Consider the following 16,935-nt stretch of genomic DNA (forward strand, 5'->3'; position numbering starts at 1 on the left):
ACACCCCATTTATTCTGGTCTGGCAATCAAATCTAGCTAAACTATCATATTTTCGGACTAAAAATAGATATGCTTAGCCCATGCAGTCGTTGCATTTGTTACATTGGGCTTATAAATCGTATATGATTTGTATATGGGCACTGCAATCACAAGAATTTCACATCCATCAACACATTTTCGCAAGTGGTCTTCATCGCTCATGTCACTCAACTGGGAGTGTCACTGGGTGTGGGACTGGGTGTGTGGGTGAGGATGGCACAATTGTCCACGTTGTCCATGTGGATGTCAGCAGAGCCAACGCCTTTTTATATGCTGCAAAACAATTTTCAAAGTCATATTTTATGCCATCAAAGGCATTTGTCATTTATGCGCAAAATGTTTGGCAATTCCAGTCCCCCGTTTTCCCCACGCCCCGTTCCGGGCGAAGAGCCGCAGTCAGCCAAATGTTCATGCTCAAGCCAAACAAACTATGTGCGGAACGTTTGAAAACATGATGTGAGTGCTTGTCGTAAAATCATAGGCAAAGGGTAAAGCATGTTCGTAAAGTGTTGGACATGCTATGCCACTATACATATAAATATATATATATTATATATGTATATATGAAAGGCAAAAACGAGGCCAGCGGCAGATGACAATTTAGCAAACTTCTGTTATTTGTCTCGGCTATGCAAAATAATATAAAAAGAAATTGTTACGCAAAAAACTTGACAGGACAGGAGCAATTTGATTTTGGCATTAGTTGCCTGACGGCCCGCCCCGCCCAGCTATCCGGCCAGTCGGACTGGCGGACTGACAAATTTTTGTTTTTGCCTTGGCTAATAATAAAAAAAATAAAATATGCGCGCGTCAACTTCGACGCAGTCTGTGACAGCTTTCCAGATTGCTATGAATATATAACATTCTGCATATGTATGTATATATGTACATATATGTTTATAAATATATGACGAATATATATTTGTGTGTCGTTTGATGCTGGGCAATAGCAGATGTACTAAAATGACAATTCATATTTACTGCATGCCCTGTAAATGTAGCGAACAGATGGAGATCAATGTATATAGATTTTATTCCTTTATGAATTATTGAAATATTTATATATATGAATTTTACGAAAATTTTGAGTACGAGGTAACAGAGCGCTTGAGTATAATTTCATTGAAATAGATTTATGGGAAAATATTTAGTACAAAGATGATGTATAAAAAGACTTAAAATAACAATTTAGTTTTTCCAATTTTTGTTCAATTTTAATTGAAAATTTAAATTGGAAAATTAAATATTTTCTTTAAAGTGTAAAATAGAAACATTTAAAGTTCGGAATAAAATATTTATTTTTAAGCAAATAATATATTATTTCCTCATGAATAATTTATATTATTAAATGTTGTTATGTAATAAATTTAAAAAAAAATTATTTTTATCTATATTTTTTTTTCTATAATTTTTATCCTTTTTTTTAATATTTTGTTCCTCTTTTGTCATATATATTTTATTTTTATATATGTATGGTCCCTCTGGCCTGATCCAAATGTTGGAGTAGAGGCGTCACTGATAAGTACGAAATGTTTGATTTGTGAGTTTCGTCTTCTTATTGTTTTATCTCTTAGAGAAAGTAAAGCTAAAGCGTTAGAAGCAAAAAAAAAAAAAAAAAAAAAAAAAAAAATAATAATAATAATAATAAAATAAAATCAGTAGAACAACTGGAATGCTAGTTATGCAATTAACAGCGCATAATGCTGTTAATAACATAGCCTGACGATGTGGGGAAGGAGCAGGTGTTTTTAAACACATCTAATATTTTTAGACATTTATTTTTAGCTATATTTAGCTATATTAGTTTATAGTTTCTAGTGTCAACATGTTTCTTCTGTTTGCTGGACACGCAACAACTCTTAGTTTCTTCTCTACAGGGTATAAGCATGTCGTCCATTTGATTACAGAAATATGTGTTATATTGTGTCAGAACCTCTCACTGACTCGCTCTCTCTCTCTCTCTCCCTCTCTCTCTCTCTCTCTCCCTCTCTCTCTCTCTCTCCCTCTCTCTCTCTCTCTCTCTCTCTCTCTCTCTCTCTCTGTCCTACGCCAACTTCCCATTGCCTATACCATTTTTATCTGCTTCTGTTGCGTTTGTTGGGTTTTCTGTTCGTTGTCATTGAGGCCCGTCAAAATGGCTGTCATGGTAAATGTTGTTGTTGAACTGTTGTTGTTGCTGCTGCTGCTGCTGCTTGTCCTGGTTGTTGGTAGAGAGCCAAGCCTGGTCGCACAGCCAGCTAGCCAGGCGTCATGGCAGCCCGCCCGGCAGAGATACTCGCACTCGCATGCAGTTCGCGTTTATTGTTTGGCAATAAATTTGCTGGATAATAATTTCAGGCTGGCGTCATAGCAATGATAAACTGTAGATGATATATTATTGCGTTCTTAGTCGAGTCGAGTCGAGTTGAGTAAATACATAACTGCTCCTGCACAGCCAGCAAGCCTGGATTCTGAGCTCTTGCTACACTTTCTTCTTTCCTGCCTTCTGTTTGTGTAGGCAGCCGGAAGAGCAACGCTTAAGTGCGTGGTCGGATTTGTGAGACGCCCGTTGTTAGCCGCCAAGCCGGCTTAAGCATTCAGCTGGGGACCTTTACCACATTGCCACGCCCCCTCTGCCTCTGCTCTGCCTCATTGGCTAAATCCTTTCCGCATGCAAAGTGTTGCCTTGTGTGTTTCTCGAGCCAAAATGCTGCTTTATAGATGTCATTTTTATGAGTTAGTGCGACGAGTGCTCATAAATTTGATGACTCAACGAGCGCCTCGATCTTTCCACACATATTTAGGTGAAATTTCTTTAAAAATTCACAAGTATTTTCATGCTTGCTTATAAATGGGTCGCCTGAAAGGTTTGCGACTGTACGAAATGATAGATGGAACCCAAACTCTAAGAGACTGACTCGCCACGTAGTGGAATAGGCCAGCAGGCAACGTTTGATGAATGGGCTGTGAAGTATGCGAAGAGTTTTGGTTGGGCTGTTTATATAGCGGGCATAAATCATGTCCAATCTATTATTTATAATTGAGGAATTGCTTAAGATAAACAAAAGCTGACTGAAGATAAAAATGCAATTGTGTACAGAATTTTAGTATCTATATTTATAAGATGTCCGATCAATTTTGGTTCATTTATGGTGCAGCTCCGTACCTCTTCATCTCTCCTTCTATTTGCAGTAAAATAAACGCAGCATCAGAAATAAACAACAAAATGTTTAACGCCGGCCAAAGTGCTTTGGCTACTTTGGGTATATTAAATTCGCGGTGTAGTAAAAGCAACGGTCGCCTGTTTTAGCTGTTTTATATTTCGCACTTAAAAATCGTGAAATCATGAAATTTGACGTATTTCATACAGATTGCCTGATAGCGGTATACCCTGCATAAATTTCTGGTATCTGAAATAATTGGTTAAGAAAGTAAAAAAAAAAAAAAAAAATTAAGAAAATTTTGAATGTGTTTCAATCTCAATTTGAGTTTTTCTTAACCGACTGGGTCAGTCTACAGTTGAGTAATGAATTGCCTTAGTTTTTCTGTTTGATAAACAGAAAAAAGTTTAAAAGAAGTCTTTAATAATCGACTAAGTCGATTTTCTTCCCTTATAAATTAAACAAGATAAACAAAAAAATAAATAACTAAATAAAAATAAAAGTAAATAGTATTTCATAAAAAAATAAAAAATAAATAAATAACTAAAATAGTACATAAATAATAATTATAATAAATTACAAAAAAAAAAAAAAAAAAAAAAAACAAATAGATAAATAATAAAAAATCTCAAATTGAACTAATATAAAAAAAATATATAAAAATATTTAAATTAAAAATAAAAATAAAAAATAAAACTGACAAAATACTTATAGCTTAAATTTCAATAATTCAAGCAAATCCGTTTGTGCCTGCTGTTACAATATTTTTATCAATTGCTGAAGTTTCTATATATAAATATACGTATTTAATTCACTATACATATATAATACATTATTTTGTATACACAAGTGCATTTAAAACAGCGACTCAAAGAGCTGTCTGCAAAATCATTCTGTGGCAACAACAAAGGATATAATTTCTTGGTCCTTTGAACGCATCTCAAAGGGGAGCTCATGTGGGTATTTTCACCTCTGCCACACATGCACACAAACACACACACACACACACTAACAGGAAAAAAGAAGAAGAAGACAGCGGCCAGGGAAAACCGCAATACAATGCAAAAAGCATCGGAAGACGCACAAGGCATGAGGCTGACAGCGAAATTTGCTGGCTGTCAATTTCAGGAGCGCAAAAAAAAACCCCGAATATATTTCGTTGAATATGCATTACGCAATACAATGGCTGGGAGGGAGGGAGTCAGGGCAGGAGTTCAATATGCGTGGGCTATTGATTTTCGCTGCGGGGCAGCCGCACCCTTTCGCCGTCGCCGTCGCCGTCGCCGTCGCAGTTGCGTGAGACACGCGTGGGTCTTGAGGATGCGAGAGTTCTGTGATTTCTTTGCGCCATCTCGTCTCAGATTTCGACTTTAAGCAGTGTGTGGCACACATACACAGAGAATGAGTGAGAGAGAGGGAATAAGTTGTATGCCCGCAACGTAAAAAATTAAAAAGCCCAGCGCTGTAAATAAGCAGCGTTTTACTCGCAGCGGGCGTGGCACTGGTGGGCCCTGGTCAATGGACCGTGCAGGCCGTGTGCGCTGCCAATGCCGTAACGTGAAATGAAAGCACGTAGCATTTTCATTTCGGCCAGCGTGCGGAATGCCAATTACAACTTCGGGTGGCCACACGGCCAAAGCGACGGAACAACAAACAGCGTAAGAATGCTTAAGGGATAAAGGGATCGAGGGAGTGGCAGAGGGAGAGGGCAACAGAGAGAGTGAGCCAGAGAGCGAGAGAGAGAGTGAAACTGAGACAAGGCAAGGAAAAACACGAAACTCATTGAAATGAGTCGCGCACTGTCTGCGCGGGTTCGCCTCATAACTGATAGATGCCTTTTGGCGAAATTTTTAATAAACTTGTGTGGCTCCTTGCAGCACACACACAGACACATGCACACAAGCACACATAAGCACACATAAGCACACACACACGCACTCATACAGTCACACCGGTCTGGCTCTGGCAAAAATGTTGAGGCCTGGCGCATACGACGATGATTGGCGACGTTGGCCTCGTCGCTACCTTTTTCTTCTCGTTGTTTTCATTTTTTTTCTCTCTTTCGGTTTCCTTATATATTTTTTTGCTTTGCTCAGGCTATGTCTGCGGCAGCGACGGCACTTAAAAGTGTTTTATTATTGAGGTTTGCAATTGGAATTTTAATTTTTATTTTATAAGTTATGCGTGCTGAATCTTAAACATGCCACATAGAGATCTCACTCGCTCGCCATTTACTCTCACTCTCTCCCACCCCTCTCTCTCCCTCTCTCTCTCTCTCTCTCTCTCTCTCTCTCTCTCTCTCTCTCTCTCTCTGTGCTGCTCTAGATGTCCTCTTAGCTCCGAGTCAGCCAGGCTCTTGATTTCTTAAGCTGCCATCGGGCTGCTGTTGCTGTTGTTGTGGTTACTCTTGCTGGTTATTTATTATGTTTGTACGTGTGTGTGCCGAGTGTGTGTGTGCTCGTATTTTGGTCGCTGCTAATAGCATGCCTCACACACGCACAAACACACACACAGCAGAGCGCGTCACATGTGGCGGCTACTTAATATGCGCACCTGAGCAAACAGAACGCCCAGTCCGAGCCTTAAGGCCCACCACGCACTCGAGTTGCACTGGGTAACCAAAGTAAAAACAAGCTAGCCAGAAAGTAAATGATGCTTAACATAGAATCTTGATACACTCTTAAATTTAGAAGGAGGTCTTAAGGCTAGACAGAAAATTTAGAATTAAAGTTCTAATAAATATTTGTATTAATTATAATTTTAATTGAAGTTAATATTATTTGATTATCAATATAAGTGAATGGCATTCTGGCAATTTCTTCGGATGTTCAACTAATATTTATTATAAATAATATGTATTTTTTATAATCATTAATATAATTTATCATATAATTAAAACTAATAAATGTATATTTTTTTATATATATTAAATAAAATATAAACATAAATTTAAAAAATATTTATATGAATTAAATATGTTTATAGCTTAAAAATAGGCTAAGGAATATTGAACTTACACAAAATTTACAAAATTTAATAATTAAAAATTGTTTGTATAATTAATTTAGTTTTTACGATTCGCATAAATTACTTTCAAAAGGTATTGTTTTTTTTTTTTTCAGTAAAATATTTAAATATATTATTTGGATATATGCATAATAATAATAAAAACTTTTTTATTTTTTATTTATTTAACATAATAGCTAATATTTAAAATAGAATAATATGCACTTTTTTTTTTTTTTTTTTTTTTTTTTTTTTTTTTTGAGGTCATTTGGCAAGGGTTGGATAAATTATAAATTTTTATTTCAAATATTATTAAAAATATGACCTTCAATACTAAAAATTAATTTAGAGGAAAGATTTCTTTCTTTTAAATTTTTTTTTTTTTTTTTATATTTCCATTTTAATATAATTATTTTTCATTAAAATCCGACTTCTAAACATTGCCCAATTAATGTTTTATAAGAGAAGTAGTTTGAGTAGCGCAGCATCCACTTGATCCAATATTCTTGGCAACTGGCGCTCTTAGTCAAGCTTGTTTAGCTGGTGTCGAAGCTCCGGCAGTGAGGGTAGAAAAAACTATATATCACAATGTCAGCGCACTTAACATAGTTTATATGTGCGTGTCGCTGGTTTAGAGCTCACAGCTCACAGCTCACAGCTCACAGCTCGCACTCGCAGCTCGCACTCGCAGCTCGCGCTGAGCTGCTGCTACTCTTGGCCATTATGCACACGTCGCGCATAACCATAACGATTATGCTAATGCTCTGTGAGGTAGTTGGGGCGGATGCAGGTGTTGGGTCTGATAATAGGAATGGGGTTAGCTACTCGCTGGCTGCTTATGATTTGCCTTGGCTTATTTTGAGCGCTCGCGTTATTTACATACCTTAAGTAGTTGTAATGGGCTGCTGCTGTGGTGTGGATGGGCGTGGCTGCTGTTTTTAGCCCCAAATGTGCGACAAAGTGTTGGCAATGAAGGCAGCTGGCAGCGCGTCCTTGGCTGAAAGACGAATATGCGAGTTGTCTCACAGCCAAGAGTGGCCATAGAAAATGTGAATGTGAATGTGAATCTCAATCTGAATGTGAATGTGACTGTGAATGTGAATGTGAATAAGATGAGCTAGTTTTTATTATGAGCCCATTTGGTCTTGGCTTACTTTAGCCAACTTGTGTTTAATGCGAGGATTACTTGGATTAGAGCAAGCTCTACTTGTATTCAGTTTCATGCCTGGCTTTTTGGCTATACAAATATAAGAACTTGAGTAGAATTTGCTGCGGCTTCTTCAATCAATTCAATGTGCTATTTATAGAGTCAACTTTTAAGTCAGACTGCCTAGCCCTTGCTACGGCTCATTGATCTGGGCCATAAACCGCAGACGATACACAAATATCAATGGAGAGCGTTCGTTGACCCACGTTTGTGGCCCGAACAAACTTATGGCATATTAGTTTGTAAACATTGACAAGTCAATGGCCCAGCGGCGCCATGCGGCTCGCCAAACATTTACAGCGTGTACTTATTCATTTTTATGTAAAATGCGATTCAGACAGGACAGCTGCTGCCCTCGGCTATGCCCAAAGTTCTCGGCTGATATCAAACTCAAATTTGTCTTCATCAAAAGTTAGTCGAGGACTTTGATTAGTTTTGCAACTGATATTTGCATGTAATTACAGGAAAGGGAAATAATTTCATATTAATTAAATTAATTTTTTTTTTTTTTTTTTTTTTTTTTTTTGAGAATATTTTTGCGTTAGTTTTTGAGTGTTTTTCAAGTTTAGTTGCGAAATAAATCAATTTGTTGAAGCTGAAGAGAAAGCAAATCAAATCAAATGCAGACGTTGTTGAGTAGCAGCAGCCAGATGTAAAAACCAACTACAAAAAAAAAAGAAAAAAGAAAAGAAAGAAAAAGGAAGCAAACAACACAAATAACAAAAGCAAATTAATAGAAAACAATAACAATTCCCTTTATTATTATTACTGCAGAGAGACTGGGCAGAGAGCAGACAAAAGCGAACACTGAACGACTCACAGATCCAAAACACTTTCCAAGTGCCCAAGTTTTTGTGCTTTATTTTATTCGACTGTGTTTGGCAGCAAGTACGTGTGTATGTGTATGTGTGTGCTTGTAATTTACACAACAAAATGCAAGTAAAACACACAAAATGTTGCTCGAAGGCGCTGGCATTGCCTTAAAGTATGCCACACTTCGACGCCTTCTCAGGGGACTTTGGGGCCAGATGCTTCAGCTCTGAAGTGACATTATACCCTAGACAGGGTGCAATGGCAAGACTAAGCTGAAAGGGACAACATTTATATATATGATATAGGATTAATAAATATATATCTATATAGAGTTAATCGGAAGTTAAGTTGCCGTTGCCTCTATGGCCAATTGCTCGCAAGGGTATTAAATATTCGTCTTGCTGTCAACTTTTTTTCTGGTTTGCTTTCAACTTCTGGTAAACAAGCCACAGAACAAGGAATCGCTCAAAGTGCGAACAAACTGTGTGCAGCAGCTCAAGAAATCAGGCCAAACAGGAATAAAAAAAAATAAAAAAGAAGTAAAATAAACAAAAAGCAAAAAAATATAAGATAAGAGCAAGAAACAGGAAACAAGCGCATTGAATGCGTCTATCACAGCCAACTTTAGTCAGGTGTAGGTCCCAGCTCTGCTCTGCTCTGCGCTGTGAGTGTGTTGAGCCGTGTACGTGCATTGCATGTCGAATATGTTTGCTAAAAACCCCAAAACAACAACAACAACAACAGCAGCAACAACAGCAGCAACAACAGCAGCAGCAACTTTATCTAAAGTACAACTTTTTGAGCTCAGAGTTGGTCGGCAAAGCGTTTTCCTGTTTTTTGCCTGATTTGTTGCCACGCCCCAAGGGGCGAGTGTGGGACGCGCCACACGGCTTTGCTGTTGGTGAATTTTGTGTTGTTTTGGCAAGTTTTTGCCCGCTTTAAACTGAAAATGAAACTGTTGTTGTTTATTTTACGTACATCGTAGTTTTACTTCTTCCCTTCAGAGCTCACGCCTTTGCCTGTGACTTTACCTACGCCTCCTCCCTCCTGCCACCTGCCACCAGCCACCTGCCTCTTGCCTCTGCTCCTTCGCAGCATGTGCCAATGATTTTTAATGCGATTTAAGAATATCGCAAAAAAACAGCCATTGCACGTTGTTGCTTGTGTTTTTTCTGTATTTATTTCTCTTTTTTTTTTTTTTGCCCCTTCCAGAGGCTTAAGTCTGGCAGCGCAACCTTTTATTTTTGTATTTTTATTTTTAAGTAGCCAGCCAATGGAACTGTTTCAAAGGTGAAACCAAGTAACATAATGTTTTTTAGGCTCTGCTGATAGTGTCTGTGTATGTGTGTGTGGGTGTCACTGTGCGTGTGACTTTATTTAATGCCATTAACGCAAATTGAATGTTATACGCACTTAAGCCCTTTGAGCCATTGCATGCGCAATTGAGTTTTTGTGTGGGCCTCGTAATGCCAACTCACGGTCCTTGAACATGCTCGCATTAAGGCCGAATAAGTGGCCCAGGAGATTGGCCAAGCATTATAAGTTCCATAAATTTTAACTGCTACCGAAAGTATATTGAATTCACTTGCGCTGCAATTTGAGAAAACTATTTGTTGGCCATGATATCTGCGTTTAATACGTTCATTCATTTCAGCTGCTGCTGGCCGCTGGCTCGAACAGTTCCATCATCTGCCCAATAAGCGCTGAACAAACTCGCAGATTCCAAGCAGCTGAACAACAATAATGCACAACTCCTTTGCCATTTCATTGGCAGAACGCAGCCAGCTGTGGGTGGGGCGTGGGGTTGAGTGCTTAGCATAAGCTCGTTTTGGCCTGGCCTATTTCAGTAATAATAAAGGCGAAATGCTTGTGCTGCTGCAGCAATTGCGAAATATTTCTCATGGAATTCCGCGCTTACATAAATATTTAAACTGAGGCATTGGCACGAACGGCATTTAGCTAAGAGTTTCTCTCTCTCTCTCTCTCTCTCTCTCTCTCTCTCTCTCTCTCTCGTTCACTCTCTGTGTAGATGGAACATAAAAGCCCAGCCAACTGCCAGAGGCCATGATGAAAGTCTCAATTTAAGCCAACTTCTCTGCATATTGCATAGACGAGTAGCTAGCGAAACTAAACAGCTGTCGAATGAGTGCGTGAGTAACAGTGCTGTGTGTGTGTGTGTGTGTATGTCCTTGGGCCAGAAAAGCGCTTTTCAATATACTACAAACATGCACACACATATATGTATATGTGTATGCGTATATGTAAAGAACCAACTGCAAGTATTGAAAACTTCAGAGCTGTTTCAATGAGCGCACAGAACTCGGGCTCATCTACACCTCGGCAGCGCATACTTTCACGACAGACTGTCATTTGTTGTTAGCTTGTACAGTTGGAAAACAGAGCCGTAAGCTGAGTATCTATCTTGCATCTTGTTGCTGTCATTTCAGGCTAATGTCTTCGCTCCAGTTTCCTTTTTCGTGTTCAATGTCTGGCTGCTGTCATTGCTCGCAGTGCCATCACTCAAACCACCCACAGCAGCCCACTCGCCCGAGTCTGATTCGAGTCTCTTGTCCCACCGTCTACTGCACGTCATCCCGCTTAATGTGGCATCTCTTTTTCTGCTTTTACCGACTTTCCTTGGCACTAAAACTATTTCCACAATACGACGAGCTTATTCAGTTTGAGTCTAGATAGTCATAGTCAAAGTCTTATTATTAATTGAATTTATACAAACATTTGCTAATGGAACTTTCTTTTCTTTGCAGCGTTTACTTGCGAAGCACGCAACATCTATAAGGTAAATACAGAACATCTATAGTCTATGATATTATTTTTAAAGTTTTTCTTTTCTTATATATAAAATATATCAAATATTGGTCCAACATATATTTTCAACTTATTTTGCCTTTTCGTATAGCAATATGTGACACGAGTCTCAGTTTTTGATATGAGTAGACAAAGCTTTATTTATATCTGGCTCTATGTGGGCGCGCTGTAACATGCTCATTCGCAAGTCCATACAAAGAGCAGCTAATTTGTGCGAGTGTCCGGAGCTTGGCCAATACCGGGAATCGCCAAGCGGCTTTAGGGTGCTGTCACTCCCTCTCTCTATCTCCCTCCCTCAGTCAGCAGTCGGCCCACCGATAAGCGGCTTATGCTGTTCGCTTGAAGTGCCAACGAGCTGAGAGTCATAAATACGATACAGCAACTGCAATCGAGCGAGCGGCTAGGCCGAAGGCTCAAGTCTGAGGTTTTCTTTGCTACTCTGCCAAGAGGAATTGTATCAATCATGAAATTCCATTGCCTAGCTGGAGACTAGTGAAATCCCGGGAAAGAGCCAATGCGCGTCTATTAAGGCTACAACTATGGCAGCAGCCTGGCTGCAATTAAAAACTCTTAATTGCTTATTAATGCGCAACTCCGAGAGAACGGCGTGAAAAAATAAATTAATTTGCTGCTGCTTTAAATATGGCGCAGACGATTTAGCATGTCGCGCCTGCCTGGCATTGGTATTGGGAGTGGGATTGGAATTGGGAGGGGGATTGGGAGTCTGCGTCTGTGGCTGATAAAAATAAACTCCCCTAGGCGACAATTTCGTATGGGCCGGCGCGTGAGACTTTGCCTAATCGATGCGTGTCCCCTCCGGGTGGGTCCCGAACGAGCTGCTCTTTGATTTATGCGCTCTGCACTTGTTCCAAAAAAAGAGGGAGTTGCCGCTGTCGCTGCTGCTGCTGCTGCTGCTTTGCTGTTGCTTTTAGTTGCATTGAATTTAATTGCCTCTGCTGGATTTTGGATTTTCACACTAAGTTCATGTTTCCTGCGCCCGCAGCAAAATATAAAATAATAAAAATAACACGAACGACATGTAGACTGATGATTAATGCGACAATTTTTATGTCAGAGCTACAGTGGATAAATAATTAATTTAGATCATTAAACATTAGAATTTATGCACGAAGAATTTAAATTAATAGCTAAAGAATTTTATTTATCTTTTCTCCAATTTTCGAACATTTTTGATTTTCTTTTCTAGAAAATATTTAATAAAAAATGGTTAAAAAAAAAAAAAAAAAAATCTTGAAAGTGAAACTTATATAGTTTTTTTTTTTTAATAATAAAGATTACCTAATTTATTTCATACTTTTTTAATTTCGACATCTTTCTAAAAATGTTTTTCTTTCTAAATTAAAATTATGTTCTAAAATATAATTCTTCCAAATGCATTTCGTCTGTTAACCTGATTTTAGCTTAAGTAATAAATACAACATTTTTGATGAACTGATTTTAGTTTTAGTAATAAATTCTTAATTATTGAGAAATTTATTTAGTCTCTCATCTTAGAGATTATTCAAACAAATTTATTTTGTTTCATTTAAACATATTACATTATCACAATTTGAGTTTGAATATTTAAATTTTCATGCGTTCTGATACCACTGTGCACAGCAGTCATCATGCTACAGTGCTTTGAGAATGAGATAGATTTCGTCTTGACGCGAGCGCGTGAATAACACGAATTGCGTTATGAAAAATGCATAACAGACATGGAATTGGGTTGGGGTTGGCCTTTGGCGTTGAGGGTTGAGGGTTGGGGCTCCGCTGGCAAGCAGATGGGATTATCGTTGGGGCTGTCGCGGAGCTGTTGCAATCATTACAAAGATGAGCGATAAGCGACGTTGCATGCGGTGACACAGCTGACGATTGCAATATGATGTGTGCCCGCTATATGTCATGTTCTCTATCTTAGCATGCAAATGCGCGTGAGAGTGCCATGTGTGTGGGTGTGTGTCTGCTGTGCTGTTTGCATTGTCTGTATTGTGGCTGACAAGCACGCGAATTGATGTGCCACTTGGGCAAAATGCCGTTGACTTTTGAGGGATTTATGTGGCGCTCTGCTGACAGCTGCCAAAAATTAGCTGCCTTTCGAACCCAACAGCAACTGCGCGGCTACCCAACTAGCTAACTGTCTGGCAACCAAACCGAGAGTTTCTGGTCCGGGCGGCATAATTAGCATTGGATTGCAAACTTTTGTTCCCAGCTCCAAGCTGAACAAAACAGAACAAAGCAAAACACAACCTAAGCTGACTTAGCAGCTGTGCTCGCTCTCTGCTGCTGTTGCTGTTGCTGCTACAACTATTGTGGTTGCTGTAAGCTGCAACTGCATGCTTAAACTAAAACTCAAATTTGCGCACAAAATCCCAAAATGTCAGTGACCAAAAACAGAGCCAGCTGTGCCTCAGCCCCAGCGCCCGCCTGGTTGCCAAGGGATTGTCCCTTGCCATCCGAACTGCTTTGCTCCAGACTCATTATTCAAATGTGTTTTGGTGCATTTTGTAATATGCTAAAATGGGCGTGCCCCTCTTACCATACTGTGCTACACATTTGCATTCGCCTGCTTTCATTCCCATAGCATTTTTTGTTTATTTAACGTAAGATTTCGTACAAATATCAAATTCGATGGCAGCTATGGCGTTCTTCAGTTTCCATTACGCAATCATTCATTGATTTTTTCTCAGCTCAGTTCAGCTGTTCTCTTGAGTTTTACTGAATTTTATTCGAATTAAAAATATTTAAATATTTTTTTTTTTTTTTATAATTTTTTGAGAAATACACAATATATTTAAGCAAAAATTCAGCTAACAGTAAGTAAAGAGGGAAATATTCAAAAATTAATTGAAAAAATCGAATAGTAAGTCATTTATCAAAGAAGAGCAGAAAGCAATGATTTTATTAAGAGAAGAGAGAATCAGAAAAGAGGCCGTGATGTAATCTGGAAAGTCTGAGAAGAGGCCGTATTACAATCTAGTAGGAAAGAGTAATTCGTTCTGTACTGTTGATAGCTGGTTCTTAAATAATCTGAAATAAGTAATTAAATTATTGTCAGTATTGTGAAGGAATACATAAAAGTGAACGTACAGTAGGATACGTTTCCAGCGACACTCAAGAGACCAACGATTTTACGTTATATATAGAGATATATATAGAGGACAATATAACCAAGCGGAGCCACTTTCATATAAGCCAGGACATCGACTACTCGTCGCAATAACCGGACGAACGTTACAAACGGAGTCATTATAACCGGACTCTACTGTATTTCATTTGTATACATTTTTTCTAAATTCAGATATTTTTGTTAATTGTTTTTATCAATTTTAAAAGCTCATTTTCATTGACAACACAATTCCAAAACGGCGCAGCTTGGCCATGGCGGACAATGTATTTTGTATTTGCTGGTAGTTACCACGGCTATAAAAACCATGAAAGCGTTAAGCAAGGGACTAGACGACAATATCATTGCAGCTCCAAGAAACAACTAAAGTGCAGGTCGGCAAAGAGTATAGAATATATAGGGATAACTCGAAATATATATATGTATATATATTTATATTATTATTATTTTTTTTTTTTTCTAGCTATAAATCATCTAAAAAAATACGATTTTTTTTTTTTTTTAATTTTGATTAAAAATTTACGAGGTTTACCTAACTTATCTTATCAAATATAATAGCTCATTTCTCAATCAGCATATTAAATAGCATTTAAATTATATATCTGCTCATTCGTTATATAAAAAGTCTTTACTTTAACGAGGTAACTTTGCGTCGATGCCATTTCAGTTTAGCATCATATTAGCTGCACATTTATTATAAATTTTCCTCTTTTTGTTTTTTTGCAAGATCAATTTGTTTCGCAAAGTATTGCAAGTGTAACAAAGAATTTGCATTATAAAATAAAAGCAAATTCATTTGCCCCGTCCTGCATGGGAGCTGCTCCCCAAAGGCGGAGCCACACAATGCTTTGATCTCGGCGCGACGCGTGTAACATGATTTCGACTGAAAAGGCGAGGCGAATGAAAGGTCGCTGAAAACTGTTGCACGCCTCACTTACAGCACTTGGGACTGCTAAAGGACCGGCCAAGTCTCTAGGGGAAGTTGAAAAAAAAAGTCAGGGACAAGCGAATAAAAAGAGCGAAACGAAACGGATTTGCAAAGCGTTTGATCTGTGCCCCAGGCGATTGTCACGCATGTTGACGAACCTGGACGTTGAGACTAATTAGCGACAGATTGTATTAAAAAGTCAATCCCCGAAGAACCTTGGGCATCCGTGGAGTATATTGCACATGCGTTTAATTAGACGCGTGAATTTGGGACGTGGAAATTTGATTTTCACTTGATCGAATTTGAATTTAATGCGTCTCCGATTCGTTAAACAAAACTCATAATTCCCCCAAATTTCCGCATGCTGTAAAAGTGTTTCACCTGCTCCGCTGTTTCATTTTGTTTGCACAAAAATGTATTTCCGCTGCTGTCGTTTATATTTTGCTGCTGTTGTTGTTGTTGTTGTTATTGTTGTTGCTGTTGTTGTCAGCGTGGCTTGTTTACATGGCAGCCAGAGAGTTTCATTCTGCGGTCTGCGCTCTAATTGCGACTTGGCAATATATCAACGCGCATATAGCCATATACCTAAATATATGTATATGTGTGTGTGTGTGTGTGTGTGTGCACAAGTACTTAGATACAATGTATGTCAGTGTGAATGTGTGTGTGTATTTATGCAGGTATCTTGGGTTGGAGCTTTGCTCTAGCTAGCAGCCGTTTTGACATTTGCTTACGCGTTAAAGCTGACAGGTAAAATGGATTTGTTACGGCAATAGAACAAGCAAAAACGCGTTGCTTTTAGTTCAGGCAGCAGCTCAACCAGGGGCGAGAGCGTGAGTGAGAGAGAGTAGAGGAGGCGGTGCACTTATGCCTGTGACACGTGAGCAGATAACACCCCAGCTGCCGGAACGGTAAATTCCTCTTTTATATCACAAAAATTACTTTGAAAGCAAGCTGCTGCTATGGCAGAGAAAACTTCGCCCAACGAACTAACAGCAAATTATTTATTTATAATGCTGAAATATTTCTACAATTATCTTTACATCTAAAATCAATTAACATAATTGCATTTACAATCAATTTACAAGTGAAAAGAAAAAAAAAAAAAAAAAATGCTTGCCTGCAAACGAATTTAAAGAAATAAAACATTTCTTGAAACACTCATTCTGTAATTTTCCGTAAAATGCTGCATCAATCCCCCGTTTTCTATTCAACTTGTTTAATTTACAATTTCTCTGGATTTTCCTTTACCTATTGAGGCAGAGAGAAAAAAAAAAAGAAAGGTTCTCGTTCGAGGAAAATATTGAGGCAAAGGTTGAGGCAGCACTTGAGCATCGATTTAAAAGAAAATCGTCTGCAGATTGGCCATTGTAGTAGTTGAGCAAGCGGTCTAAATGGCATTTCATAATAGAATCGAGAAGAGCAGAGCAGAGTAGAGTAGAGCAGGGTCAGAGTGAATCCATTAAAAGGATATTGCAGCAGAGAGCCAACAGTAATTATCAATGGCAAAATAATTGAGCGAACACTTATCATGCGCAGGCAGCAGTAAAAAATGCGAGAATTGAGCAAAAAGGGCGATGGAGCCGAAGGGAGACAAGACTTTGTCTCCTTGTCTGTGTTGACTCAAAGGCCAGGCCAGAGGACTTAATTGCGTTGACGGTGAGCCCATAGTAAAAGCACTTTAAATGCTAAGCAGCATAAAACACTCGCCTTGACCTTAAAGACGTGCTTCAAGATTTAATAATATGCTGGCAAATGAAATTTGCAAAAACTCAGCCTAATTTGATTAGTTATAAAATCCATTTTGAAGCCTTGTGCTTCAGCGGTCTAGCTAAAAGAAAATTAAGTT

General features: G+C 38.4%; 1 protein-coding gene and 1 long non-coding RNA gene across 3 annotated transcripts in view; one reads left to right on the plus strand and one right to left on the minus strand.

Annotated features, from left to right (window-relative positions):
- The window catches only part of kek2 (leucine-rich repeat, immunoglobulin-like domain-containing kekkon 2 protein), a 62,852-nt gene that overhangs the window by 26,407 nt on the left and 19,510 nt on the right, over nt 1-16,935 (plus strand). For both annotated transcript variants that reach the window (XM_089463558.1, XM_089463557.1), the window contains exon 3: nt 10,971-11,002. The gene's annotated coding sequence lies outside the window, so the exon portion shown is untranslated. The remainder of the gene's footprint in view (nt 1-10,970; nt 11,003-16,935) is intronic.
- On the minus strand, nt 13,900-15,621 carry LOC149269667 (uncharacterized). The gene is made up of 2 exons (XR_016268929.1): nt 14,122-15,621; nt 13,900-14,061 (listed from the first exon to the last, which is right to left on the minus strand). It is a non-coding gene; the product is annotated as an uncharacterized LOC149269667 (long non-coding RNA).

This window comes from Drosophila arizonae, chromosome 3 (genome assembly GCF_054131065.1).
Source record: "Drosophila arizonae isolate 15081-1271.41 chromosome 3, UAZ_ARI_1.0, whole genome shotgun sequence".
In the NCBI taxonomy this organism is placed as follows: Eukaryota; Metazoa; Arthropoda; class Insecta; order Diptera; family Drosophilidae; genus Drosophila; species Drosophila arizonae.